General features: G+C 42.1%; 1 long non-coding RNA gene across 1 annotated transcript in view; it reads right to left on the bottom strand.

Moving 5' to 3' along the window:
- Positions 1-27,905, bottom strand: part of LOC143443722 (uncharacterized) — a 35,582-nt gene that overhangs the window by 6,544 nt on the left and 1,133 nt on the right. The window contains exon 2 of the long non-coding RNA XR_013112939.1: positions 21,815-22,109. This is a non-coding gene — a long non-coding RNA (uncharacterized LOC143443722). The remainder of the gene's footprint in view (positions 1-21,814; positions 22,110-27,905) is intronic.

Raw genomic sequence — 27,905 nt, 5'->3', positions numbered from 1 at the left:
ACCTGTCAGGACCGACCACATTCTGTGAAGGGCAGGTGAGCTAGAAAGCAGAGAGCCTGGAGGAAGTTCACAGAATTCACTGAGGCAACACAGAAAGCAAAGCCACAGTCAGGAGATAGCTCAGTCAGTAGGATGATTGCTGTACAGGCACAAGAGCCTGTGTTCAAAGGAACCCCAGCACCCATGTTTAACAAAACAAAACAAAAAAAAAAAAAAAAAAAACTGGAAAATTTCTTATCTGAGCTGATAATACTTTCTCCAAGAACCAAAGACTACCTAAGAAAACAAATAAAACAAAACACCAGCCATGAGAAGCCTTCTTTTGACCTGTTGGTCAGGGTACTCCAAGAAACTCCAAAAACAGCTAACTGTTGATATTCCTCTTGGTTACTCCAAAAAGGTTGAAGGAGAGTCCCTATTGCTTAATACACCATGAACTTCAGACACAGGGTCCAGTGGCCCCTTATCTGAAACTGACATGAATACCTCCTCCCTGAGGGATAGCTTTCATGGTACCAGAAGGCATCATGCAAGCTTCTAAAGAAGGGAAGCAACCACTCGTCTCCTTTAGCTATGATGCCCATGAACCATGACAACCACCAACATGGCATGATAACCATACAGGTGTATAAGCAGCATGTGTGGTGTTAACCAACAGCTTTTTAACTGGTCTTAAGGCCCAGTCAACAGAGGGAGATCTTGTCTGGCTCCGGAAACCTAGCCAACTGCCCAGAGCTAGTAAAGTCATGGATCTTGGAGAAGAACCTACAACCACCACTTTGTTAAACCAACATAACCCTAACTATACTCTAAATATTTGTTCTTATACACACAGATAAGTGTAATCCTCATCCCTCATCAAGAAACTTCTCTTTGTGGGATGGAGTGATCAATCAGCAGGTAAGAGCACTTGCTCCTCTTGCAGAGAACCTGAGTTCAGCTCCCAGCACCCACATTGGATGGCCCACAACCACCTGTAACTCCAGTTCCAGAAAAACCAATGTCCTCCTCTGGGCTCTGTAGGCACTACACTCACTCACAGAGACAAATCCACACACAGACACATGATTGAAACATAATAAAAGAGGTAATTTTTTTTTTTTTACTAAGAAAAGAAACTTCTCTTTGCAATTGACAGAGACCACTACTGAAAACAGTAACCATCAAAATGCAGAGTTGTGGAACTCAGACCCAACTCCCTAACACAAGGCTCAGAGAACATTGTGGAAGAGACGGCAGAAAGATTTTAAGAGCCAGAGGATCAGGGACTTTACTGTGTCTCCCAGCAATGTCAGAAGCTACAGCCATAAAGTCTCACCAATACAGCTACCTAAACATGAGTTGAGCAGGAATGACAACAGACAAGCCAAAGTGGACAAGGAAAGACCACAAAGCCTCAACCCTGCACAAAGAACTACAATGTATGAATTCTGGCAGTGGGAGAAATAATCTTCCCCACTGGTTTTGTGTGTCAACTTGACACAAGCTGGAGTTATCACAGAGGAAGAAGATTCAGTTGAGGAAATGCCTCCATGAGATCCAGGTTTAAGACATTTTCTCAATTAGTGATCAAAGAGGGGAGGGCCCATTGTGGGTGGTACCATCCCTGGGCTGGTAGTCTTGGGTTCTACAAGAAAGCAAGCTGAGCAAGCCAGGAGAAGCAAGCCAGTAAGTAACATCCCTCCATGGCCTCTGCATCAGCTCTTGCTTCCTGACCTGCTTGAGTTCCAGTCCTGACTTCCTTTGGTGAGGAACAGCAATGTGGAAATGTAAGCTAAATAAACCCTTTTCTCCCCAACTTGCTTCTTGGTCATGATGTTTGTGTAGGAATAAATTCCCTGACTAAGACACCCACATAAGGGCACACAGATTGGTTATCCAACAGTAAATGGCCACCCTGGTACACTCTGGACAGGTTATATTTAGGAATAAATATGTATACACATATTCATATGTCCATATAACAACAATTGATGAACAAAGAAGCCATGAAGAAAGCAAGGAGGGGTATATCAGAGGGCTTAGATGAAGAAATGAGGAAGGGAGAAATGATGTAATTGTACTATAATCTTAAAAATAAAAGTATAAATGAAAAAATAAATTTGGGCATGCAGCTCACGCCTATAATCCCAGTGCTGAGGAGACAGGGACAGGAGCATCACTGGGGCTTGCTAATCAACCAGTCTAGCCAAATCAGCAAGCAGCCTGTTAGTGCAGCACCCAGCATCAAGCTCTGGTTCTCATATGCAACACACACACACACACACACACACACACACACACACACACACACACACACAGAGTAAACAAGTAGTTGTACTTGCCGGCCTTGGCTGGATCATGGGTTTCAAAAAGCCTGATTGCAACCAGAAGGTACAGGGTACCCAGTGTGGGTTGTAATCTCAGGAACTTGAGCATAGACAGGTCTGTGAAAGGCTCAGAGGGACATGATCCCTGCCAGGTGGAGAAGTGGGGAATCATGGGAAGAATGACCAGTAAATGTGATTCTCTCAAACTTTGCAGTCCAATTGAACAAAACATCAATTTTCTAATCTTCTCCCTGTAACACTGCAATAAATCACCACCATACAGATTAAGAAGAAACTAGGGAAAGAAAGTCAGAGATGGAGGCAAAGGAACCAAGCTAGAAGAGCAGACAGGAAGGAGAGAAAAGCCATATCCACATAAGAATTCCATACAGGGTAATTTGATCCAAATATAAACACAACACGTTTACATCAGAGGTATCCTGTGTGCTGCCTAACAAGGCAGATTCTCTGCCTTGGAACAGAGGCTCAGAACTGTCAGGAGCCCCTAAGGAGAATCATGAGCCCGGCATTGCCTGTGGCCTGTGTTCTCAGAGCCCTGCACCTGTGCCTACAGGATGATCTCATATCCAGAATGGTGATCATCTAGTGAGCTGAGTCTTAAGTCAGCAGAGAAAGAAGAAATGGCGGTGATTCCAATGTATTGTGGGTTTGAGGGTGAGGCAGATGCCAATTCAAATTCTGATTTAGCTTCTTCCCTATAGAGCTTGGGGAGACTGTTTAAGCTTCTGAGGAGTCAAGTTCTTCAACTGTAAAGTCCTCGAGGATTGTTGGAAAGGGAACCTTGCAGGGACCATCCCTTTTCCCTCTTCTGATTTTTAAAACAGAGCATCTTAGACGCGGTTAACTCTAGTGACCATAAGGAATTGGACACCTCTTGGAGCAGTCCCAGTGAGCTCTTAGCTGTTGCCCTGCAGCGTTCTTTGTCGTTCACTAGGAAATACTGTGCTGACATCGTGGCCCCCAGTACTTTGCATGGGCATTTCTTTCTCAGCACACACCCACCCACCTATACTTTTCATATTCTTGCAAATTCATACTCTTCCTTCAATTTCCCATACAAATAATATCACCACTTTACAATTTCCCCAGACTCCAAAGCTAGAGCCCACACCCACTGCCCACGATGGCCTACAGTGTCATACTCAGATCTTGCTGCATTGTGATGACTAAACTTGGGTTCCCACAGAGCAGTGATTATTCATCTTTATAACCCCAGCACTTAACAGCATGCCTAGGGCCTGGAAAGTATTATGTAATTGGTTGAGTTAATACATTCCATACATAAAATATGAAAAGTACAAAGTTGATTTTTAAAGTCTTGTTACTGTTCTTCTCAAAAGCCAGTTTAAATCAGAGAAGAAAAAAAAAATCATACCAGTTTAGTTTTCTTGTTTAATATGAATCAGAATTACTCATCTTAATCTCCCAACCTTACCTATTAACTTAGCTCTGAGTTACAGAATTCATCTCATGGAAGAAATATTTGCTAAGGGCACCAATAAGACTGTCTCTGACATCAGAGGCCATGTGAGTCAGCGTGACAAATACTAATATAAATAATGCATTTCTACAAGAATACTTTCAGAACATGGCATCTCTGAACCAGCTGGCTCTCTCCACAAAATATATAACTCCTACTTGGTTTGACAGTATGTAAAATGTGTTTCATGTTTAAAATAGTATCCCTTGATTTGGTTTTGGTTTTTTTTTTTTTTTTTACTTTTTATTGATCTTTGTCAATTTTACATCATACACCCCAATCCCACTCATCTCCTCATCCCTCCATATCTTCCCTCCACTCTTGCAACCTCTCCCACCAAAGGAAATGTGCCCCACAGTACACCCTTTTACACAAACAGTTTTACTTACAAATGTCCATTAAAATGAGTCTGGTCTGGTTCGAGGCCTCTGGCTTCTGCTACTCTATCAATCCTGGATCTTATCGGGACTCCTCTTAGAGCTGCCCTATATCACGGAGAGCCTGCACCTTTGGCTCTGCAGGATTGGCCCCTTCATCCACTTCAGTATTTCACAGAAGGGGGGGATGTTGGGGTGGGCCAACTCAAAGCCTTGGAGGCCTAGGTGGTAGCTGAGTTGGTCAGCCCACCAGCTCTCCTACACAAACACCACCAGGGTGAGCTCTCCAGTACAGTCCCAGCTAGCTCACTGAAGTGCTGCAGTCAGCAAGGGGCAGGGCCTGCCAAGTGGGGTGTTGAGAAGGGGAGACAGGGGCAGCCAGCTCTTTTACACTTGCTCTGTGGAATATTTTCAGTTACAGTTCTGATACAGTGGAAGAGGCACATGCTACATCAATGTGCTACCTATAAACACGCTACCTGAATTTTCCCCTTTATGGGTCCTTGCCCATTCCCTTTTCTTGGCATTTGCCTTGTCTGAATTTACCTTTCATTCAAACCTGAAATTACAGGTATGCACCACCATGCCTGGTAGAGTCCTATTAAACTAATGTATATCATTTATTGAGTGGTTCTTTATGTCAGACAAGCTATCAGAGGTTTTATGAACACCAGAACATCTTCTGTTTCATACATTCTATGACTAAGTATTAAAACATTCTCATACACATGCAACACAAGAAGTGAAAGAACCAGGTCTGATTTCACCAGTTTTTAACCTAGGGAAAATATGCCTTTTTATTAGCTCATTGCATAATCATATAATAACTCCATTAATTGATTGAGGAGATGGTTCAGGCAGTAAAACACTTGCTGTGCAAATGTGGGGACCTGAGTTTGGATCCCTAAGGACCCACACAGAAAGCCTAGTATAGCAACACTTGCCTGTAATCACAACAGGAAGCTGGATGATTACTGTGGCTCCCTGACCAACCAAGTTAGTCTGATTGGTGGGCTAACCACCAACTCAGTGACAGACCTTGCCCTCTAACTAAGGTAGAAATTGACTGAGGAAGACAACCAATATCAACCTCTGGCCTTCATGCATACATGCACAAATGAGTATGCATATATGTAAACAAATATGTATATATGCACACATACACAAATTCACTCTATGGATTATACACGTTGACTCAGAAGATGTCTCAAATTGATTCCAGATTATTTAAACCCTTACAGTAACTCATGGCTTTGTAGTTAGTTCTGGGCTGACAGCCAGAGAACCAATATGGACAAAACTGTAGCCAACCTGAAGGACAGCAAAGCTGGGAGTTAGGAAAAGACGGACCTTCAAGGCAGCCGAGCCTTGCTAACAGAGTACCAACTTGCTAACAGAGTATCATCTTTTCAGGCACATGAACACTAAATTAATTTTATTATGATTTAACCTGAATATTTGTATTACCTACACTGAAATCTTAACCATCCCCCAAAGTGGTGGTATTAGAATAAGTGGAGCATGTAGGGGTCTATGAGGTCATGAGAAGGAGCCTTTGTGAACAGGACTGTTATTCTTACAAAAGAGATCTAAGAGACACCCCTATCCTTTCATTATGTGAGGATAGAATGAAGGTGGGTGGTCTGTGAACCATAGAATGAACGGGTCCTTGGGTCCTTGCCAGATTACTAACATGCTAGTCTTGGTCTTGGATTTCCAAGTCTCCAGATCTCAGAGAAATGAATTCTTGTTGTTGGTAAGGCACTTTGTTTAGGGAACTTTGCTGTAGTAGTGCAAATAAACCACTTGGTTTTTCAAAGTCTTGCTTTCAACACAGAGCCTTGTCTCATACAAACCGAATACTCAAAATATCATAGCCTAAGTAAAGTAGATGTCTTTTTTAAAAACACATTTGAAACAGGGGCCTCACTATGTAGCTCAGGCTAGCCTCAAACCCAATTCTGCCTCCCAAGTATTGGGATTACAGGTGTGCACCACCAAACCTGTTAGATGACTTTCTGAAGAAATACAATACCAAAACTAATTTATTCAAATGAAGGTTGTTGTTTTAGGGTGAATGGAGCTGCAAAAAAATCAAAGGAGGGATCTATGAAGAGATGCCTCCAAAATTATAGGGCTGCTCGAGCATTAGCTTGTGTTTTAGTTCGTATACATATTTAAAAGAATAATTTCGCATTTTCATAGACAGTAACTCAAAGGATATAAATGGGGCTGGTGAGGTGGTGACATACTCAAGAGCACTCACTGCTCTCACAGATGACCTAGGTTCAGTTCTCAGCACCCACATGACAGCTCACAACTATCTACCATCTCTAACTTCAGCCCCAGGGGATCTGATGCTTCTTCTGACTTCTAAGGCTCCTGCATGCACGTGGTACACAGACAGACATACATTCAGTCACACACACACATAAATAAAATAAAATAGATAACATTTTTAAAAGAAAAAGAAATATTTGCTCCTGGGGCTGGGAAGAGGGACTAGTAAGTAAAGTATTTACAGCATTACTGTGAGGTCCTGAATTTGAATCCTTAAAACTTACATAAAGCTAGATGGTAGTGGAATTCTGTAACCCAAGCACTCCTGCAGCAAGACTGAAGGCAGAGACAGAAGAGTTCCCAGAAGCTTGCAAACCAGCTAGCCTGGTGGACACAGTGACACACAACAGAGATGCTACGTCACACAAAGTGCAAAGTAAGGACCAGCTCATGGTTCTCCTATGACCACACGCACATGCTGTGGCACACATATGCCCTCACATCCAGACATGCACATACATACACATACACATATGCCCTCACATCCAGACATGCACATACATACACATACACATATGCCCTCACATCCAGACATGCACATATATACACATACACATATGCCCTCACATCCAGACATGCACATATACATAATGCACATACTCAAACTTTTTGAAAAAAGGAAAACCATTTGCTTCTGCTCTTATTCAAACTTCAGCATCTTGCTCCTCCTCCTGAACTGACAGACTGCTCAGTCCTCTGGATATCAGTCCTGGAGTCATCAAGTGTTCAGACAAGTTCCATGGCAGGCTCTACCTTTGTCCTCAGTCTCTGTTCCCAGCCCTGACTCTGTACAGACTTTGTAGTTGTCTCCTGGGACAATGGCAGTAGTTCAGCTAAGGCAGCACTTTCATCATGACCCAAGGCTGGCATAGCTGCCCAGACTATTACACCAGTGGAATCAGGTCACAAGACCTAGCTTACAGCAAGCTTGTAGTAAAAATAAAAAATCTCCCTTTGAAGCTGTGCCGCTTCTGACACTGTGAGTGAAAAAACACTCTCGGCCTTGGGGCAGTTGTGGAAGGGCAAAATGATTAGCACCGGGAACGTCCTAAATTAGGACTTCCAGAGCGAAGGTTCTCAGAATGCCTCTGAGACTGGCCTCCAGCAACTCAGCCAAGCAGACAAGGCACAGGCTGTTGTTTGCCCATTCCTGAGTCCTCTTCGACATTACTGAGCCCGGACTCCACCCAAGGCTGACCTCCCCGTCCTGACATGACTGCACGTGAGAGAGTGAAAAGGGATGAAAATCTCATGGGATACGTTCTGGTAACACACAGCTGGACCAACTGCAGAGGAACTGAATCCAAAGAACAAGTTGGCCCTCAGTGGAACCAGGAAAGCAACGGGAGGCTGTGCAGCAATGTCTTTTAAAGGCCGGGGGGGGGGGGGGACATTCCACTCATAATAAAGTAAAACTTCTTGAGAGCCTCTCTTCCCATCCTCTTCCTACTGTCACAGAGCACAGACATGCTATCAATTCCATGCCTGACTCTCCCCCCAAACACCCCCAAGACTGTCTCTCCAGTCTTGGCCTGCCTTGCTGTCATTCTTCCTTGCTTCTTCTGAAATGTTCTCCTTCCCTCCACTCCTGCTCAGTCCTTACCAACAACATGGTCATTCAGTTATCCCTAAATGCTGCCATGCATAGAAGAACCTGACTCTTTTTACGAAGCTGATAAGAAAGCCGTTTTGAGTGTGTGTCCATTTCTTTCCTTTACCACATCGGCTCACTGAAATGAAGACTTCGATGGGAATCTGAGATCTGAAGTCAGCTAACCTGGATTGTCTGTCACTGCGAGGCACCAGCACATCCCAATGAAGAAGATGTTACTGTTAATGTGTTTTATGGTAAAGAAACCGAGGGAAGAGAATTTAGGGTGATTGCCTCAAAGTCATTAATTATCTACTTAGAGGTCATTTGTTTTCCAAAGAAGTCACTCTTCTCCATCTTGTCTAGATTCTTCAAAGTTGGATTTTCTTCCTTGTATATTGAGCCGTCTGATCTACCAGCCTGTTGTGGGGGTATTTCATGAATTGGAATTGAGAATCTGTACACCTTCAATACTAACTCTGAACTCTAATTCTCAGACCATGCATCATATAAAATTTCTAAGCTTCAGTTGAACAAAGTACAACAGTATTTCGGATCTAATAGTCTCTTTCTTTAATGCACTTCTCACTTAACCTAACTAACTTCACGATGATAAGTAAGTACTGTACCGATGAGCTACACCTCTGGCCCATAAGTTACCTTTGAAAACACTCTCTGTTCAAGAAAGCAGAAGCCTAACAACATGAGTTTGATCCCCTAGACCAATATGGTAGAAAGAGATAATAAACATCTGCACATTGTCATTTTTAGACTTGTACACATGCACACACAAGCACACACATACACACACACATGCATTCATTCATTTCACACAATAAATCAATAAAAACGGAAAGAGGACAGAAATAAAGAGGTCTATATTATAGAGAGTATAAGATTACTGGAACAAAGAATCAAGGTGAGCCACTGGAGTACTCAACAAAAAATACCAAAATCTTTCCTTCTAGCTAAGCCATAATAGTGTACATCTTTAATCCCAGTGCCAGCCTGGTCTACAGAGTGAGCTCCAGAACAGTCAGGGATGTTACATAGAGAAAGCCTGTCTTGGAAAACAAAAATAAAAACAAGCAAACAAACAAACAAACATATCTTTCCTTCTAAAATAGCCAGAGAGGGGCTGAAGAAATGGCTGGGTGGTTAAGAATGCTTGCTTCTTTTACAGAGAATACAGGTTCAGTTTCCAGCACCCACATAGCAGTTCACAACCATTTGGAAATCCAGTTCTATAGAATCCAATGCCTTTTTCTGATCTTCCAGGAACTAGGCACACACATGTTGCATGCATACACAGATAAGCAAACACTCATATACATAAAATAAAAATAAATAAAACTTTTTAGTTAGCAGGTTGAATGGCTGGGTATGTGACTCAGTGGGGAAGAATGTTTGCTGTGCAAACTTGACCCATAGTTAAAAAAAAACAAAAAAAAAAAAACCAAGCTTAACATGGTCAAAGTATTTGTAACTCTAGTGCTTTGAAGATATAGGGACGGGAGAATTGCTGCAACTTGCTAGTCACTAACCCAGCTCCAGATTCAATGAAAGACCCTGTTTCAATGGAATGACATGGAGAGTAATAGACTAGGACCCTACCCTGACCTCAACATGTACATATGGGCGCATGTAGCACATAAACCACACACAAACACACACACACACACACACACACACACACACACACACACACAAAGTAAATAAATAAAATTAATTTAATTTAAAAATAGGAAAGCAGGTGAGAAATTTTTTTAGCATACAGGGATCCACTTATTTGAAGCAAAAACCCTTCCAAATTAACCCCTTTCATTTTGATGTAGAAAGATATCAGTGGACTACACTGAAGACGACATATAGAGTTAAGGGGATGTAAAAAGAAGGTGATGGGAACAAAATGGGGGCTCTGTGGGTAAAGTATTTCCTATACAGGTGTGGGGACTGGGAGTGCCTTGCATGTAATAAAGTGGTCCATGGCTGCCCAGTGCCTAGCCCACCATTCAGAAGAAGGAGGAACATGGCTAAGAAGGATGAGGAGAAACTGATGGGAGAGTATGCTGCCTTCACTATAGAAAACCCAGGGAAATTACATGTGTTGCTGACTTTGTCTGGTATAGGATCTGACAAAGAAAGCAACTGAATTGTCTTTTTTTTTTTTTTACTCCAAAAGAGTTTAACTCTACTATAGCTGGTAAGAAACTAAGAGCTCCCACTGCCTGTGTGCTCAAATTAGAAGGTTTAAATGTGACACTGAAGTATACACAAATAAAATCCCATAAAACATTTTCCACTGATCTTTCCCTGGAGTTCTACTGCATCTTGTTTAACAAACAACTCATCCACATTTGCCCAGAGAGGAAAATACCCTCAAAGGGAACGAGAAGCCATGGAAACTCCACACTCAAGATTGGATTTCACAAGCGGACAGCCAGGCACCACCAAAGTGGGTTCAGCAACCTGGCTATGGCTTCTAGTTCCCTAATCTGGTTCTATCTATGGGTCAAAGGAAAACCTAGAAATGCTATACAGTCACCAAACATAAAGAGATTCCCAAGGGATCCAGATTCCAGCCCCCAGACAGCACCTTTCCTTTCATCTGTGTGTTTCCCTGCTTTGGAAGTATGTGAGAACATCCATGAAGAGGATGAATGCACTGAACATCTCAAGAACAACTAGGCCAGATGTTGAGATGTTCTAGGCCGGATGTTGAGATGCTCTAGAGAACTGAGGATATGACCTCAACAAGAATATACTTCTCTAGAGTGTATCTGAGGAACCGAATGCCTAGTTCCACCTTTCTGTGGAAGACACTGACACTTCGCATAACTAACTTCTCTTACATCTTAGGTATGGGTTTTCAGCACCTAGCTGAAAGACCGAAATCCTAGGGAGGCTTAGTCTGAAGGGAAAATTAAGAAGGGATGACACAGATCCTGACAGTGATATTAGTTGTTCATTTGCTCCTTTGATAAATATTCTTAGGGCTGGAGCAATTGCTTAGCACTTAAGAGAGCATAGTGCTCTTACTGAAGACCTGAATCTGGTTCCCAACACCCACAGAAGGTGGCTCACAATCACCTGATACTTGATGCTTCCTTCTGGCCTCTGCAGTCATGTATGCTCATATACCCACATGCAGACACAGACATATACATATAGTTTAAAAATAAAAATATTCAGGATAACATTCACATGGAATATTATGTGCTAAGAAAATGAGAAAAATAAAAATAATTAATACTCCTTGCCCCTAGATGAAGAGCTACAGGAAATCAATGGTTGCTGAGAGAGAACCAGTCTTCTCCAGGGTATAGCCTCTTGAGAAGTTATCCAATCCCAGATGGTCAGCCCTAATAAAATACATAGAAGAACAACAGTAAATGGCCTCAGCAGGTTGTACTTTCATATGCATACGTGTGTACGGACATATATCTGTAACAGTAATGATGAAGAGGTCACAAAGTTGAGAGGAAGTAGGGTACACAAGAAGAGCTGCAAGGGGGAAGAGTGTGGACTGAAAATGATATGAATACAGAACTAATGTGGGAAATTCTCAAAAAATAAAAAAGACATTTGATACATCCTGGACCCAGGGATACAGTGCAGTGATTAAATACATGCCTAGCATGAGTAAGACCTGAAATTTAATCTCCAGCAACACCAAAAAGCACGGGGTGGTGGGACACTAAATTTTATTTATCTAATCTCTCTCTCTCTCTCTCTCTCTCTCTCTCTCTCTCTCTCTCTCTCTCAGCAAACTCTCATATATCTCAGGCTAACCTTAAACTCACTATGTGCCCAAGGATAGCCTTGACCTTCGGACTCTCCTCCTGCACTTCCTGAATGCTGAGATTATGAAAGCACACCACCATGTCTGTTTTTATGCTGTGCTGAGCACTCAGTCCAGGAGCTCATACCTGGCAGTCAAGCGTGTTACCAACTGAGCTATGCCTCCAGTCCTTGCCTTTTACAGCTAAAACAACATGTATGTATCTCATAATAACAAGATAGAAAGCATTAATTTCTTGGTGACTGGTACACATAAAGTACCACACTCAGGACAGTTTGGAGACATTTGGAATTATTTGTGGTAGAAGGAATCAAGAAAAGCTTCAGAGGGGGAAAGGCATTTAAGATGACCTTTGAAAGATGGGTAGGGTTTGGATCTGAAAGACTGAATACTGGAGTGGAAGGACGATGTATGCAGTGAGTCTGACAAGACTCACAGGTGCAAGGCATTTGCCTCAGTCTAGAGGAAGACTAGCTTCAGCTTCCAGTAAGAACTAGGATCTATGTGCTAAACAACCCAAACTATTAAATGTTTGTGAGCTGGTGTGTGGTGTGGCGAGGCCTCAGGACTAAGTGGGCAAGGCAGGTTCGAGCAGGTATAGCTGGAGGCAAGATACAAATCAGGATAGAAACACGGCTGGATAGACAAAAAGAATGAGAGAGAGAAAGAGAGAGAGAGAGAGAGAGAGAGAGAGAGAGAGGGAGGGAGAGAGAGAGAGAGAACACTAAGGGTATCAGGGAAGGCATGAAGACAACAGGTAGATGAGAGATGCTGGCAAGTCCACGGGATTGGTCATTGGTGAGCCAGTGGAACAGTGACATCAGAAATTATCCTGAAGTGGGTCTTCTAGTTGTCTATAAGGCTAGTAATACTGTTATCCTAGACTTGTTAATAAAAAATTTAGAAACAGATTCAAAAGAAACCTCAACAACAATTTTATTAGCATTTAGGAAAACAGTAGATTGTACAGGTTATGTGACAATCCTGGCAGCCACCAAGAGGGGAGATGGCCTTTTAAGTTAGACATGGTATAGAAACAGATAGCTTGTTTAGAAAGGAAAACCCACATCTAATAGTGTGATGTCCCACCCCATCTCAACCCTTTATATTTCTTGGGCCTTGTCCAGAGCTTGTTTTGTTGTCAGATGACATCAGGGTAAGGAAAGGCTTCCAGTCTCCCTCTGCGACTGGCTTCTTTCATGTGCTAATCTTTGTGGCTCTTTTTGTCCATATTCTCCTATCACAATACTATCAACAAAAAGGGACCTTAAAGGTGAAGCTGCCTGTGTATGTATGCATGTATGTGTGATATCGGTTACCAGGATCCAGATCTGGAACGAACACGCACACACATGCACACACATGCACACACACACACACACACACACACACACACACAAGTTTTCTTGAACTTCTGAAGTGTATCCTCTCCCTCTTTCCCTTCTCTCCTAGTCTCCTTCTTTTCTTTCTCTCCTTGTCTCCACATGGCCCTTTTCTCCTGTCCCCACAAATGGCAATGCTCCTAGAGCTTCAGCCTCAGTCCTTAAGTCCTCCTGTTGTCACCTGTCCATGCAAGTCTCATCTTCATCCCTGCTGCATCAGGTACCACTTGCATGGAGGTCACTCCTGCAGTGATTAGCACTGCAGACAGTGGGATCTGCAGGGACACACAGTCACATGTTCTGCCCCTTGCTGGTCATAGAATTTAAAAATATCTCATATGCTTCGATCTTTGTCATCTATAAACTGTGACTACAACATTGTTAAGAAAATTAGACATAGGAATTAAAGCATAAGTGAATACATCCTTAGTAAGTGGTGATTAGTATTAAACAAACTGGAGGTGAAAAATCTGTCTCTTTCTTGATGGCCACTTCCATGGCAGCTAGCTGTCATGTGGACAGAATCATGGCCTTCCTTACTCTCCATACTGCTGATATTCCCAGCATTCATCCTATCATCCGAAGTAGAAGCCTGGGAATCATCACACACACACACACACACACACACACACACACACACAGAGCACTCCTTAATTCTACATCCATGTGCCAAAAGCTTGATTTATAGATTGAAAGGTTTTAAGGTTTAGCCTCTGGAACAATAGAAAAATAGTTTTCTACACTGAGATAGATAGATAGATAGATAGATAGATAGATAGATAGATAGATAGACAGACAGACAGACAGATAGTGAATAGATGGATAGAGGGATAGAGATGTATGAGTAGAATTTTTTATTTTCTCATGGGTAATTTTCCTAATTTTCCAAATATTCTCTGTCAATCACTTGATTATACTAAATTAGTCAGTTGGGCCCACCTGATGAAAACTAGCAAATTTAAAGAAAAATATGCTTAAATCCTGACCTTTGAGGATCTCCTGTCATGGCCTTCCAGGGTCCTGTCAGTCTTCCCCTTTACAGTGACAGCTCTCTTTTCAGGGTTTCCCCAAGTCCCGTCCCTCAAATGTTGGCAGTTGAGCTTGTCCTTGGGAGTTTAGAGAGTTGTTGAGGTTTCTTCCTGATTGAGCTTGTTGCCCCAGGAAGTAGAGGGGAAATAGGGGAGCAGCTCGTGACTTAGACAATGCTGCCACCCATAGGTCTTAACTGAAATTGCCTCTGGTCGGCTCCCCTAATTAAGAGTGACTTAATGGAACATTTCCCAAGGACTTGGAGTTGTTACCGGAACTGTAACTGAATTGTTACTGCCATTATTGCTAGTGCTTCGACAATAAGCTTTTGATATCTGTGACACAGTTATAAAGTAGGCCCATGTGCTTGGGCTGCTGCAGAAATGAGGTTCTGGGAATGCAAAATAAGAAATCACTTCCAGCCCAAAAAGAGAATGCAGGGAGAGACAAGTGGGCAAACTGCCCTGAGGGAGAACAAGGGGGAAAAGAAGACACCTCTCATACAGCATGTACAAACGCTGCAGGTACCATGTGAGACAGAAAGCTTACTCCCAGAGAGCAGCACAGCCGTTTGACCTCAGCTCTCTCTGCCCTTTCCCCTATCTATTCTCAGTCTCAGATCAAAACCACCTGTGCTGTTATCACTTCTGAGAACTCTGAGTATCTGAACTTGTTCTGATCACAGTTTCCTGCTGGAGTCTTAGGTAAAGCTTTAAAATTATGCTTTAGGTTTCATTTTATTTTATAGATATGAGTACACTGTAGCAGTCTTCAGACACACCAGAAGAGGGCATCAGATCCCATTACAGATGGTTATGAGCCACCCTGTGGTTGCTGGTAATTGAACTCCGGACCTCTAGAAGAACAGTCAGTGCTCTTAATCACTGAGCCATCTCTCCAGCCCTAGGTTTACATTCTAGACACTATTCCACATTGCAGGACAGCTATCCTGGAAATTTTGGTGCCCCAGACTCTCTTAATTTTGGTAAGTCTTTGACCTGTTTCCCCTCCCCCTCTAAAACCTTCTGCCTGGCTGTGGATCTGGGAACAGTGGAAGGCTGCATCACCCAGTCTGACAGCTATTACTTATCAGTGATTATTGATACCAGAAATGTGGCCAGCCCAAATTGATACACACCTTGCCTATAAAACCACATTGACTTCTAAGAAGTCTTTGTGCAGAATCCAAAATATAAACTGTCTCCGTAATGATTTCTATATTGGCAGTACACTAACTTCACACTAAGTTTGGATGTTAGGTTAAGTATGTCACTAAAATTAACCTCAGTGACACCTTTTTACTTTGTGATGAGTACGTTTTCCATTGCATGGATGGGTACCACTACATTTCTATTGAGCATCTGTGGTTCAAAGATATACACATGTAAATAAAGGCATTTCTTACATTAATTAGTACAGGTCCCAGGCATGAAACAGAAATCTATTTCCTACTTAGTGGATGGGCAAAAAGCTGCCACCTGAGGCCCAATTAAGATAACTAGAATTATTAGCCAAGATGTTCATGACATTGTGGGAACTAATGAAGCTTGACTTTCTCTGGTTGAGTCTCTTGTGGGTGAGTGACTGGCTTGCTAATTATCCTAAAGTTCCCATCCTAGAAATTCCATTAACAATACTGTGATTTATATGCTAGATCAAGCTAATAAATAACAGAGTGTTTCCATTAAAGAAAATAGAGGGGCTGGAGGAATGGCTCAGTAGTTAGAGATTTCAGTGGAAGAATAAAGACCAGAGTTCAGATCCCAGAACCCACGCAAACACCAAGGGGACCTAGTGGCCCATCTGTATAATTCCAGCAAGGACAGCCATATCTGCAAGCTCTGTGTTTGATTGGGAGACCCTACATTAATGAATAAAGTGAAAGATCAAAGGAGAATGATTCCCAACATCAACACCGTGCTACACACAAGGTGGAGGGGCTTACACACGCACATGTGTGCAGGAAACATGCATAAGGCATATGTGCACCACACACAAAAGGAAATGGCAGTTTTCTTAATGAAGCTATTATTATTCTACTAAAAGTGTCTCCAAAGAAAGGCTACAGAATCTTCTTACCATTGCCTAGTCAGATGCCTTTAGGTGAGATGAAATGACGTGTGAATTAAAAGGCGGTCACATCCTGGGATTAAAGCAATTCAGTTCCAACGGCTCTTTCACAGACTAACTAGAGTTTCTTCACTTATCATAACAGCCTTGGAAAATTGTTGGATTCCTAAACAGAACACAAATTCAAAGCTCCTAACTGGGAGTTAAAAGAGTCACGTTTTTGAGGGGCTCTTGGAACAACGGTAACCTGACTTTCCAGTGCCAACAAGAATGGGCCCTCCCTGCCTGAGAAGTCCACTGTTGTTCCTGTCGCCCCTTAAGATCTTCTAAAATAATAGTAAACGTGCCACACTTACATATTTTATATTTCAAATTACTCCAAATGAAATGAAACTATTAAGCCCTGTCCCTAAATCCTATCCATCATGACACTGACTTTGGAATAGGAAAGCTGATTTCCCAAGTTCATCTTCAAAACTGAACTCTGGTTCCTTGCTCTGTGCAAGAAGGAGCACTCCCAACTCGTTAAACCAGAAAGAACAAGTAACCGTGGTCTGAGGTCCCCTGGGAGCTCATTTGAACACTGCACAGTGCAAACTCAACAGATATCGGCTGCCAGCTCTTTTCCATTTTCTTTGCTATGTGTGATATTTTCCATGGATGAGACCAGAGATGTTTGGTTGCAAATGACTGTCAGATGTTTAAACAATTTTGTTGCTGAAACATGATAATTTCCAGAAGCCCTCTTTCTGTCTGTGGTGTCTTTTGGTAAGACCCACCACAAAGAAAATGGGTTGTACAAGAAAAATGGCAGAAGATCTTGGAATTAACCAGAAAAACTAGACTATAACATGCTTCCAACAACAACAAAAAAAAATCATTAATAGGAAACAGGCCAGTTTCTAAGGGTCATGGAAAGAATACATGCTGGATTCTCAGCATCTGGCCGCGTTTCAGAATCAGTAACCTCCAAGTTGTCAGGGAGGATTGTGGTGAAGGCTGTGAAAGATGTGTGCGGAAAGGTTTCTAGTTGCCCTTGAATTCCTGAGTTCCAAGTCAGGACAGCATACCACACATGTGCAAAAAAAAAAGAAACTCTGGTAAAGTCTAAATGGGCCCTGCTATAAGTAAACCTACTATATAAAATCTCAACTCACAAAATCAATACACTAGAAAGCAATCATTAATATTAAAAAGGGAATTGATTTTAAAATATTTTAGTGAAATTTTCCCTATTCACATATTTGGTTAAATTATGTGAAAATAGCAGTATTTGATTATTTTAACTGTCCCTCAAAAGTAAAGCTCCCACATTCTGGTCATTCCATATGATTTAACCTATATATTGCATTATATATAAGTGCTGAAGATTTTTCACATGTATGCATGTTTTGCTCTCATATCTGTATATGCACCAAATGCCTGGTGCCCATGGAGTCAGAGGAGTGTGCCTAATTCCTGGAACTAGAGTTACAGGCACCTATGAACTACCATGTGCACTCTGGAGATTGGGTTCTGATCATCTAGAAAAGCAGCCAATGCTCTGAACTGCTAGGCCATCTCTCCAGCCTCCAGAAATTAATTAATTAATTAATTTTAAAACCTACTCTCATGGGGCTAGAGAGAGGGCTCAGTCAAGGACGCATTTACTGCACAAGCATGAGGATCTGAATTACAGCCTCGGGCCACAGAAGAGGCTGGGAAAGGTGCAATTGCGGTCACAGCACTAGGGAAGGGGACAGGAGATTCAATGGCATTCAGACTTGCCTGATCAGTGGAGTGACAGTGACAGGTCAGTGAGAGACTGTCTCATAAAAATTAGGTGAATGGCACCAAAGGAATGACAACTAAGGTTGTCTGCGTGTGTGTCCAAATTAAAAAATAAGCAGAATGTTTTATTCAATGTTTCCCACCTGTATGTAACTTCAGTAGCACAGTCGCTTTAATCTGAGTGCCAGCGCACACAGAAATAGTGATGTTTTCAAAAGCTAGGACTTCGAGTGTTATCTGTTGAAAAACAATAATTTACAAAAAGAGAAATCTCACTAGCCAAGATGTAATGAGTGCTGACTAGGAATTTTGGAAGCGAATTTGTAATGCCTAAAATAATAGTCACACTAGCTACAAATTGCCTATTTGTGTATTTCAAAGCAGCCTTGAATGAAATATAACTTTTAAGCCACATCCCCAAATCACTTTTAAACTATGAGGATACAAGAGTCAAGAGGAGAGGTGGAGTGATCTCAGTGATCAGGATTTACCGATCCATCCCATCACTCATAAGGGGGAAAGGAAAGATGCCAAGCTTGAGGCCAGCCTGGGCTACAGAGAGAGATCTGTCTCAGAGAGCACTCTCCACCCAACTTATACATCCAAATAAGGACTGCTGTTCAAGAAGTCCTTGCGGGAGGCTGCATATCTAGTTCCAATTGACACTGGTGCATTAATCAGAAACCCTGTGGAATGTATCCTTGGAACCATCTTCAAAGATACATAAGAAAAACAGAGTATTTCTCAGTAATCATTTTTATTTTGTTTTTATGTTCCAAAATGGTACTGGCCAGCTTCTTGACATCCTTAATTCCCAAAGTCCATTCCAGATGCTTTTGTATTATTGGGTGAAATACATACATATAATTTTAAAACTTAGGAAAAAGAGCTGTGGCTACCCTGAGGGTATCCACATGTACCCTTAAGTCTTCCCTTGCCCTGTCTGTCTGCTTCTCAGCTACATCTCCTCCTTCGGCATCCTCCACCTGGTCTGAGATCTCTAAACCAAGTGACATCAGTGAGTTGTCCATCAGGGTGGATAACCACCCCAACCCCACTTCAGTTATACCTTTGCATCATTAAACCTATTCAAACGTACAATGTAGGAGAGCTGCACCTACTTTCCAGAACGTGGCAGGCATTTAGGATGGAATCCCATCCTGGTGGGGGAAATGCACTGTGGCACACAAATAACCAACTGTGAATGTCTAATGGGTATTTAGAAAGCAGGAATGGCGTTTCTGTGGAAAGGGCCAAGGGGAGAGAATTAGGAAAAACATTTTCAGGTTTCTTATTTTAAACAAATACTGACTTATTTTAAGTAAATATTACTCATGCCCATGTCCAAAGCAAGTTTAATTTTACTTTAATGATGAACAATAAAGAGACTAAGGGGTAAGGAGTAAAAGTGAGGGTACCCTCACTGACAACGATTAAGCCATCGGGATTACCCCGTCTCTGTAGAGTTGAAGAAGCTGGGATTTGTATCCCTGGCTGAGCTCAGAAAGCTACCAGCCAGCCAACCACCAGAGCTTCTGTGGTTACCATGACAACCCTTGTAGTACAAGAATTGGTTTTCCAACTGGAGCCAAGCCAAGGGACTGGAGCAAGTGTCTACCCAGGGAGCCAAGTCTTCTCCACAACTTCTCTCAGTGGTGCACAATCGGTGCTACCCACATGAAACCTGAACGGAGGTGGTTGGGTTTCCTCACCTGTGTGCACTGACTCTGGGCAGATATCCCAGAGAAGCTAAGACTGAGAGCCAAGGCTTCCCATGGGAACTTTCTGAGGAACCCAGGGAAGCGAGAGTCTACTGAGTGGCTGCTAGGATGTGACAAAGCAGGGCTGCTGAGTCAAGCCTGCCAACCTACTCTGTCTCAGACATGACAGTTACAGAGTTTGCTCAGCTGGATAGAAGATTAAAAGCCAAAACAGATGAGAGCCAGTAATTGTGCAAGCTCAAAGAATTATTCTGAGAGGAAAAAGAAAGTATGACTTTGGGCTGGTGAGATGGCTCAGAGGTTAAGAGCACTGACTGCTCTTGTGGAGGTCATGAGTTCAAATCTCAGCAACCATATGGTGGCTCACAACCATCCATAATGAGATCTGATGCCCTCTTGGCATGTCTGAAGACAGCTACAGTATAATAATAATAATAATAATAATAATAATAATAATAATAATAATAATAATAGAAAAAACCTTGGGGCTGGAGCAAGCGGGGCCGGAGTGAGAGGGGGAAGGGAAGGGGGAGGAAAAAAAGTATGACTTCAGAGGAAAGGATTACTGTCAAGGGGAGGGGAAACGTAGAGGAATGATTAATATTCCTCTGACCTCACTCTGGTAGACAGTGACATGGAAATCAGAGTTTTGCCAAGACAGAGATGGGGTGAGAGATAAGGAAATAGTGAAAAGAGATTTGCAATGCTTGAAAGAAAAAAACTGAGCTTGGAAAAACACTGAAGAAAATGAAAACTGTCTTAAGAGTAGAGTGTGTTGTGGGCAGAATAGGGTGTTTTCTGACCCACTATCAGGATAGTGAGAAAAGAGGCGACTACACTTGTGGGAAAAGTCACAACAGAGTTAAGACGTCATGATGGTTTGGCTCTAAAAGACAAGGTTATTGTGCTGTCAAGCTTGTGCCCTTGACAGCTCATAGGCCCAGAAGCCTGCCCAAGCCCCAGCAGAGGGATGAATAGATAAGGCTCATGGAGCCCCTCAGGGCCCAAGGTGCTTTCCTCAGGAAGCTTCAAAAAAGGGAAAGGCTGATCTGATCTTTTATTAGGATTACTTTGTATTTGTTTCAGGGTTGGTTGGTTTTTCATTACATGGACATAAAATATGAAATTGTACTTTTAAGTTTGTTCTTATTCTGAAAGGAATTATTTGTGAGTTCTTTGCTTTTTCTAACAGCCCTACACGTATGACATGTTTGCTCCTTTCAAATCACTGTACCCCATCTATTTCTCTTCTAATCTGTGCCTGGATATAGCCTGTTTTCACAACAGCTATGCTCTAGTCACACAAAATAACTTCCCACAATTCAAATCTGTCTTAGGTCATGCTGGGATCAAACACCATGACCAAAGCAAGTTGGGGAGGAAAGGGTTTATTTGCATTACGCTTCCACATACCCATAGGAACTCAAACAGGGCAGGATCGTGGAGGCAGAAGCTGACACAGAGGCCATGGAAGGATGCTACTTACTGGCCTACTCACATGGTTTACTTAGCCTGCTTTCTTATAAAACCCAGGACCACGAGCCCAGGGGTGGTAGTACCCACAATGGGCTGGGCCTTCTCCCATCAATCACTAATTAAGAAAATGCCCTACAGGCTTTCCTAGAGCCAGACCATCTGAAGGTATTTTTTCAATTGAGGTTTCTTCCTCTCTGACAGCTATAGCTTGTGCCAAGTTAACATAAAACTAGCCAGTACATCATCCATGTATCCAGTGCACTTCATTTCTAAGCTTACTACCTCAAAAGATTCTAGAATTCTAGCCGTGTTATGCACAGAGCCCCCTCTAAGAGCTTTATTACACTAGATCTCAGCCAAAAGGCCAACAGGTTATTCCTAGAGAACTTCATTAATAAAAGTAAAGTCCTCCTTTCTCACTGTGGCAATACACTGATGGCACCTACCTTATGCCTTGACAGTCTTCTGGGTGCTCTTGTGAAACAGTTTGATTATAATCAATTCTCTGAGCGCCTCTGTCCAGTCAGTTCTCCATTTGTCCCTTGGCAGATTCTCTTCTTTGGGTCTTGGATTTCAACAGCTGGGATCTGTCTTCATTACAAGTCTTTGGCTTTCTAACAAGCGAATGCACAGCTGTTTGGCTTTGCTGTTTCCTTGCTCTTCCTGTCAACTTTTCTCTTGACTGATCCGTGGTGATGGCATTGAAGACATTGTATCTGTAATAGTGTGGGTGGCGCACGCCTGTAATTCAGGAGATATGAAGGAGACAGGACAGAAAGTTCAAAGCTGCCCTGGGCTATATAACAAGTCCCTATCTCAAACAGCAGCAGCAAACAAAACAAAATGATGTGAAGGTGTTGGTGCTGGCACTCTCTGCTTACTGTTGGCCAATCCAAATGTTCACTAGGTAAGTACTGTGTCCTTAGAGGAGTGACATCACCAGTGCATAACAGTTTGCTTTCTAAAGCATGAGGGATACAAATTCTAAAACAGTCTCTGGAAGTTGATATCAGTGAAAGAATACTGAGAATGCAGATGGCATCATAATTTATGAAAAACATGTTATTTTCAACAGACTCACAGACAGGCTATTGGGGGAAAGTCAGGTGCGAATGACCCTGGAATAGAAAGGGCATTTCCAGGGGAAATTCCAAGCCAGTAAATTATATGGCAGAAGTGTGACAAATGTAACCACATTGAATATTGTGATGGTTTGTATATGCTTGGCCCAGGAAGTGGCACTATTGGGAGGTGTGGCCTTGTTGGAGTAGGTGTGTTACTGTGGGTGTGGGCTTTAAGACCTTACTTCTAGCTGCCTGGAAGCCAGTCTTGGCAGCCTTCAGATGAAGATGTAGAACTCTCAGCTCCTCCTATACCATGCCTGCCTGGATGCTGCCATGTTCCCACCTTAATGATAATGGACTGAACCTCTGTACCTGTAAGCCAGCCCCAATTAAATGTCCTTTATAAGATGTGCCTTGGTCGTGGTGTCTGTTCATACCAGTAAAATTCTAACTAAAACAAATATATAACTTTCTCCTTGTCCAAAAATAAGTAAATAGCTGGGCAGTGATGGTGCACAGCTTTAATCCCAGCACTTGGGAAGCAGAGACAGGCAGATCTTGGTGAGTCTGAAGCCAGCCTGGTCTACAGAGAGAGATCCAGACAGCCACGACTACACTGGGAAACCCTATTTTGAAAAACAAAATAAAACTAAACCAAAAATAAAAAAGGAAATAAAGCCTAAAATTCTTCGACAACCTGAGGAAAGATATTTGCAATACAAAAAAGCAAATATCTACGATCCTCAATTTACAGTTTTATACAGGAATAAGTCCTAATAGAAAAAAAAATCAATGAATATGCAGCAGTTAAAAAACCAGAAATGTGAATGGGCAATAATATTCCACATGGCACTAAGAGGTGAGCATCAAGATGAAGGAGTACGTTTTCTTCTGTGAGAGCGGCAGGCAGGCAGGGCAGAGCAGGGAGCCACCAGCCTGTGCAGACACACAGCTTCTCTGGAGCTATCCAGCTCAGCAGCCCCAAATCTGTGAGGCCCAGCAGGGAACAGCTATTCTTGTATGCCACCACAAACTACCACAAAGGTGCTAATTATGGACTTTTTCTTTTGAGAAAAAAAAAATGGCAAATGCTTCCAATACAGAACCCCAGCTGGTAGAAATCTGCCCTGAGTATAAACTAGCAAAATGTTCCAAGATATGTCTCTGAGTTCAAGGAGGCTCACCACGGCCTTTTTCATAATAAGAGGAGGAAATGGAACCAGCTTAATTGTCCACTACAAACTGTTTAAACAGTGGATAAGTATCTCTATACCCTGAATTGAAACACACCCTCAAAGAATGAGATGGCCCTGAATGCTGACAAGGAAGGATGCCCCAGAGATGCTGATGTATAGAGTGTAAAGACCTATAGTTATACTACAATTATGTGTACAGGTACCTTGCCAGTGGGGGGGGGGGGAGTATACTGCATGCATATAGTGCCCACAGGGACCAGAAGAGAGAGTCAGATCCTCTGGGACTAGAGTTATATATAGTTGTGAGCCACCATGTGCTTGCTGGGAATTGAACTCAGGACCTCTGAATGAGCTGCCAGTGCTCTTAACCATTGAGCCAACTCTCCTGCCCCCAGAAGTTTTTGGATATACAAAAGTTTATTTGGGTTTGAACAGACATGTATCTATAATCATATAATCATTTATTCACTTATTCACTTATTCATTTATTCATCATCCATCCAATGTGCATGTGTGTGTGCCTGTGTTTACAGTATGTGCACCTGGAGTTGCAGGTTATAAGCCATGATGTGGGTGCTGGAAACAGAACCCAGGTCTTCTGAAAGAGTAACAAATGCTCTTAATCACTGAAGCATCTCTCCAGCTCCCCAAATATGAATCAATAAACAGATTTTTCAAACTTAGAAACATTACTTTAAAGACATTTTAAATGACAAGCAGAACAGGAAGGCCAACTTTCTTCTTATGTTTTTGCCTTGGAGCTGGTTTCTGTCTTAATAAGAATTTTTGATGGAGGGTCTTTAAAAAATGAAAGTCTTATCTCTTTCACTTTAAAAAGAAGTAGTTGGGCAGGGCAACAACAGAAACATAATGAAATATATAAAAAGCATCGTATCATTGAATTTATAAGCAATAGAGTCCGAAGAAACAGAATAAGGATAGAAGTTTTCAATATTTTATTTTGAAATAATTTTAAATATATAGGAAAGTGATACAACTATTATAAAGAACTATATATCATATGTACATACATAATACATACATATATACATATGTGTGTGTGCATCATTATCAGTATGGGCTCACAGTCTGCCTTTTCATTCAGAACTCCATCAGGCCCATGAAGGACTGAGCTAATGCTCTAACACACGCTAAGCACAGTGTGAGCTATAACCTCAGCCTTGCTATTTCTACTGAGCATTAAGTTCACACATCTTCATTTTTGCCTTTTTTTTTTTTTTTTTTTTTTTTTTTTTGAGAATCACACAATGAAGTTCAGGATGGCCTTGAACTCATGATTCTTCTACTTCAGCCACTCAAACTACAGGCATGTACCACCATACGATTTTTTGAAGATAGATTTCACGTGATCCAGGCTGACCCTAAACTCAAGCCAAAAATGACCTTAAACTTCTGATCTTCCTTCTTCCACATCCCAAGTGTGTACATGTGCCACCACTCCTGGTATTATGTTGTGCTGGGGATCAAACCCAGGACTTCATGAATGCTAGACTCTGCCAACTGAAATATGTCCCCACCGTATCTTACTTTTAATAGATTTTTCATGGTTACCCTGGTGAATATTAGCAGCTTCCCAAAGAGCTGTGATTCTTTTAACTGGAAACGGTATATGAAAAATAGAGACCCAGGTTCTCCTAGGTGTATTTCCTGGCAATTCCAATTCTTATCTAACCACAAAGGTATGGTTCTCCCCAGCCATAGAAATATTAAAATATTTGGTACTAATATGTAGTCTGTAGAAGCACCTCCATCTACACAAAGAGATCAAAGTGGCTCTGGAAACTTCGGTGGTGGTTTATGGAGATGGTTTGGTGACAATGACAATTTTAGTCTTGGAGGAAGTGTCTGGTGGCAGCTGTGTTAGTAGAGCATATGGCAGCAGCAGTCATTATTAAGAGTAAAAACTATCTGGTTCCTCCGCTGCTGCTATCACAGTGAACAAGCCCTCCAAATGTCTTTACATTGTTCTTTGTGTTGGGTTTTTTTTTTTTTTCTGTTGTTATGATGAAAATCATGACCAAAGCTTATGCTTTTCTGTCATAGTCCATCATTAAAGAAATCGGGGCAGAAACCATTGAGAAACTCCCTGGCTCATGTTTCTCTACCTTTCTTATCCAGACTAGGCGCTCCTGCCTAAGGATGGCGCTGCCCACAGTGGGCTGGGCCCTCCCATAGCAATCATCAATGAAGACTGTCTCTCAAAGATTTGGCTCAGACCAAGTTGAATGGGGCAATTCTTCAGTTGACGTTCCCTCTTTCCAGCTAACTGAAGGTTGTGTCGAGCTGATAATAAAAACTAACCAGGTCACTTGATTTTCTTAAGGATCAGAATCCTAGGAGCAAGCACCTGACTTTCAGAGCCAAAGACACATGTTCACACTCCCATGAAGCTCAGGGAGGGGAGAACTGGCTCTGTAACTTCAATACTAATAAGTTCTACCTCCACTGAAGAAAATGTGGACTCTACAACCAAAACTGTCAACGGAGCAAATGAGTCATCAAGGGAGAGTCAACGAGACAGACAGACAGACAGACAGACAGACAGACAGACAGACAGACTGACTGATTGACTCTGGAGAATCCAGAACACATTTTAAGAAACAGAGAGTTGAAGACAACTCAGGAAAAAGCTATGCTTGAGATGTGTGGGGAGTTTACAAGGCGAATGGTGGCCCTTTAGAGAGCCGCCTGAAAGGAGGTTTGGAATCAGAAGCCAGATCCTAAGTGGAGAAGGAATGAATGGTGAGTGAAGCAGGACACAGTAGCTTCTGGGCCAAGTGCTGCCCGTCACATTCCTGTTGTTTTACTGGAGCCTACAAATACATGAACCTGAGGAAAAGCACACAAGGTTCTTGTGCATAGCTCCATTTGGTCTTCACAACAGCCTCAAGGTAACAGTCTCACTCCAACTCAGAAATAGAGGCAAATATATCCAATACCCAGTACAAGAGAAAATGCTCACTCTTTTCCAGAAATGCCCACTGTTTACAGGTATCAGGAGATTTAAATAAGTATGTATTCTCTGACCTAGAAAATTCCCTTTAAAGAAGTTTAGTCAAATAAATACACATACAGATTTACTGACAAAGTTGTACATTATAATAGAAATACTCAAAACAAGCTACCTCCAACGAAAGATTTGCATAAAATGGTACACAATCATCACCAAATAATGTTAAAGAATGAACTGCAGGTGATGAAGGCAAAATGGATTGCAATTTACAAAATGAACAGAAGATAGTGTCCACACTACTATCCTTCCTGGAGTGTGCACATGCACATGTATAATTGGGGGGGGGGTGTCTAACTGTATTTCCCAAGGCTTCTACAAAAGACAAATATTGCTTTTGTAAGGTTTTGGTTGACTTGGTTGGTTGTTTTATTGATGTCTGGTTGGGTTTTTTGGTTTCTGATTGGTTGGTTGGGTTTGGTGTGTGTGTGTGTGTGTGTGTGTGTGTGTGTGTGTGTGTGTGTGTGTGACTGTTTGAGACAGTTACTCACTAGGAAGTTCTGGCTGTTCTAATATCCCTATACAGACCAGGCTGGCTTCAAACTCACAAAGATCCATCTGCCTCTGTCTCCCAAGAACTAGGATAAAAAGCATTCGACTCTTCCCTTGGCCTTGTACAATTTTGAAAATAAGGTCCTACATGATCAATTCTCATCTAGGGTCAGACAGAAATGTCTGTGAACGCAGCCACCATAATTATCCTGACTTTCTGATCATCCATTCTACCACCTAGGCTGCCTTTTCTTATACTGACCAGAAGCAAGAGGAGAACGAGGCCCCTCAATAATACAGAGATAGGTTTTCCTATTGGCTTCCTAGATGTTCAGCAAGTCCTTTAAACCCAACTCACCAGGAAACCTGAAGTAGAAACCCTTCTTGTACTTAAGGAGTAAGCATAAGAACAACTAGAAACTGATGAGGTAGCCAGAGTAAAGATCTCATGAGCCTTCAATGTACTTCTGGATGTGTAGGCATGACAAGCCAGGAAAATGAAAGCCAAGCCTGAGCCCCCTTTTTTATTCTAGTCTTTTCTGGCTTGGGATTGTTACACTCCCAAGCACCCTTTCTTAGGAGTGCAAATTCTCCCAAAGAAGAGATTCTAGAGGCTGGGCTCACTAGTGCACACCTATAATGCCAACTGTTGGGAGGAGAAGGAAGGAGAATCAGGAGTTCAAGACCAGTCTGGGCTACATGGCAATATGAGTTTGAGGCAATCCTGAGCTACAGGGGAGAAAGACAGGTGGAA

Source organism: Arvicanthis niloticus, chromosome 10, assembly GCF_011762505.2.
Source record: "Arvicanthis niloticus isolate mArvNil1 chromosome 10, mArvNil1.pat.X, whole genome shotgun sequence".
Taxonomy (NCBI): domain Eukaryota; kingdom Metazoa; phylum Chordata; class Mammalia; order Rodentia; family Muridae; genus Arvicanthis; species Arvicanthis niloticus.
This window is presented reverse-complemented; position numbering and strand designations above follow the sequence as displayed.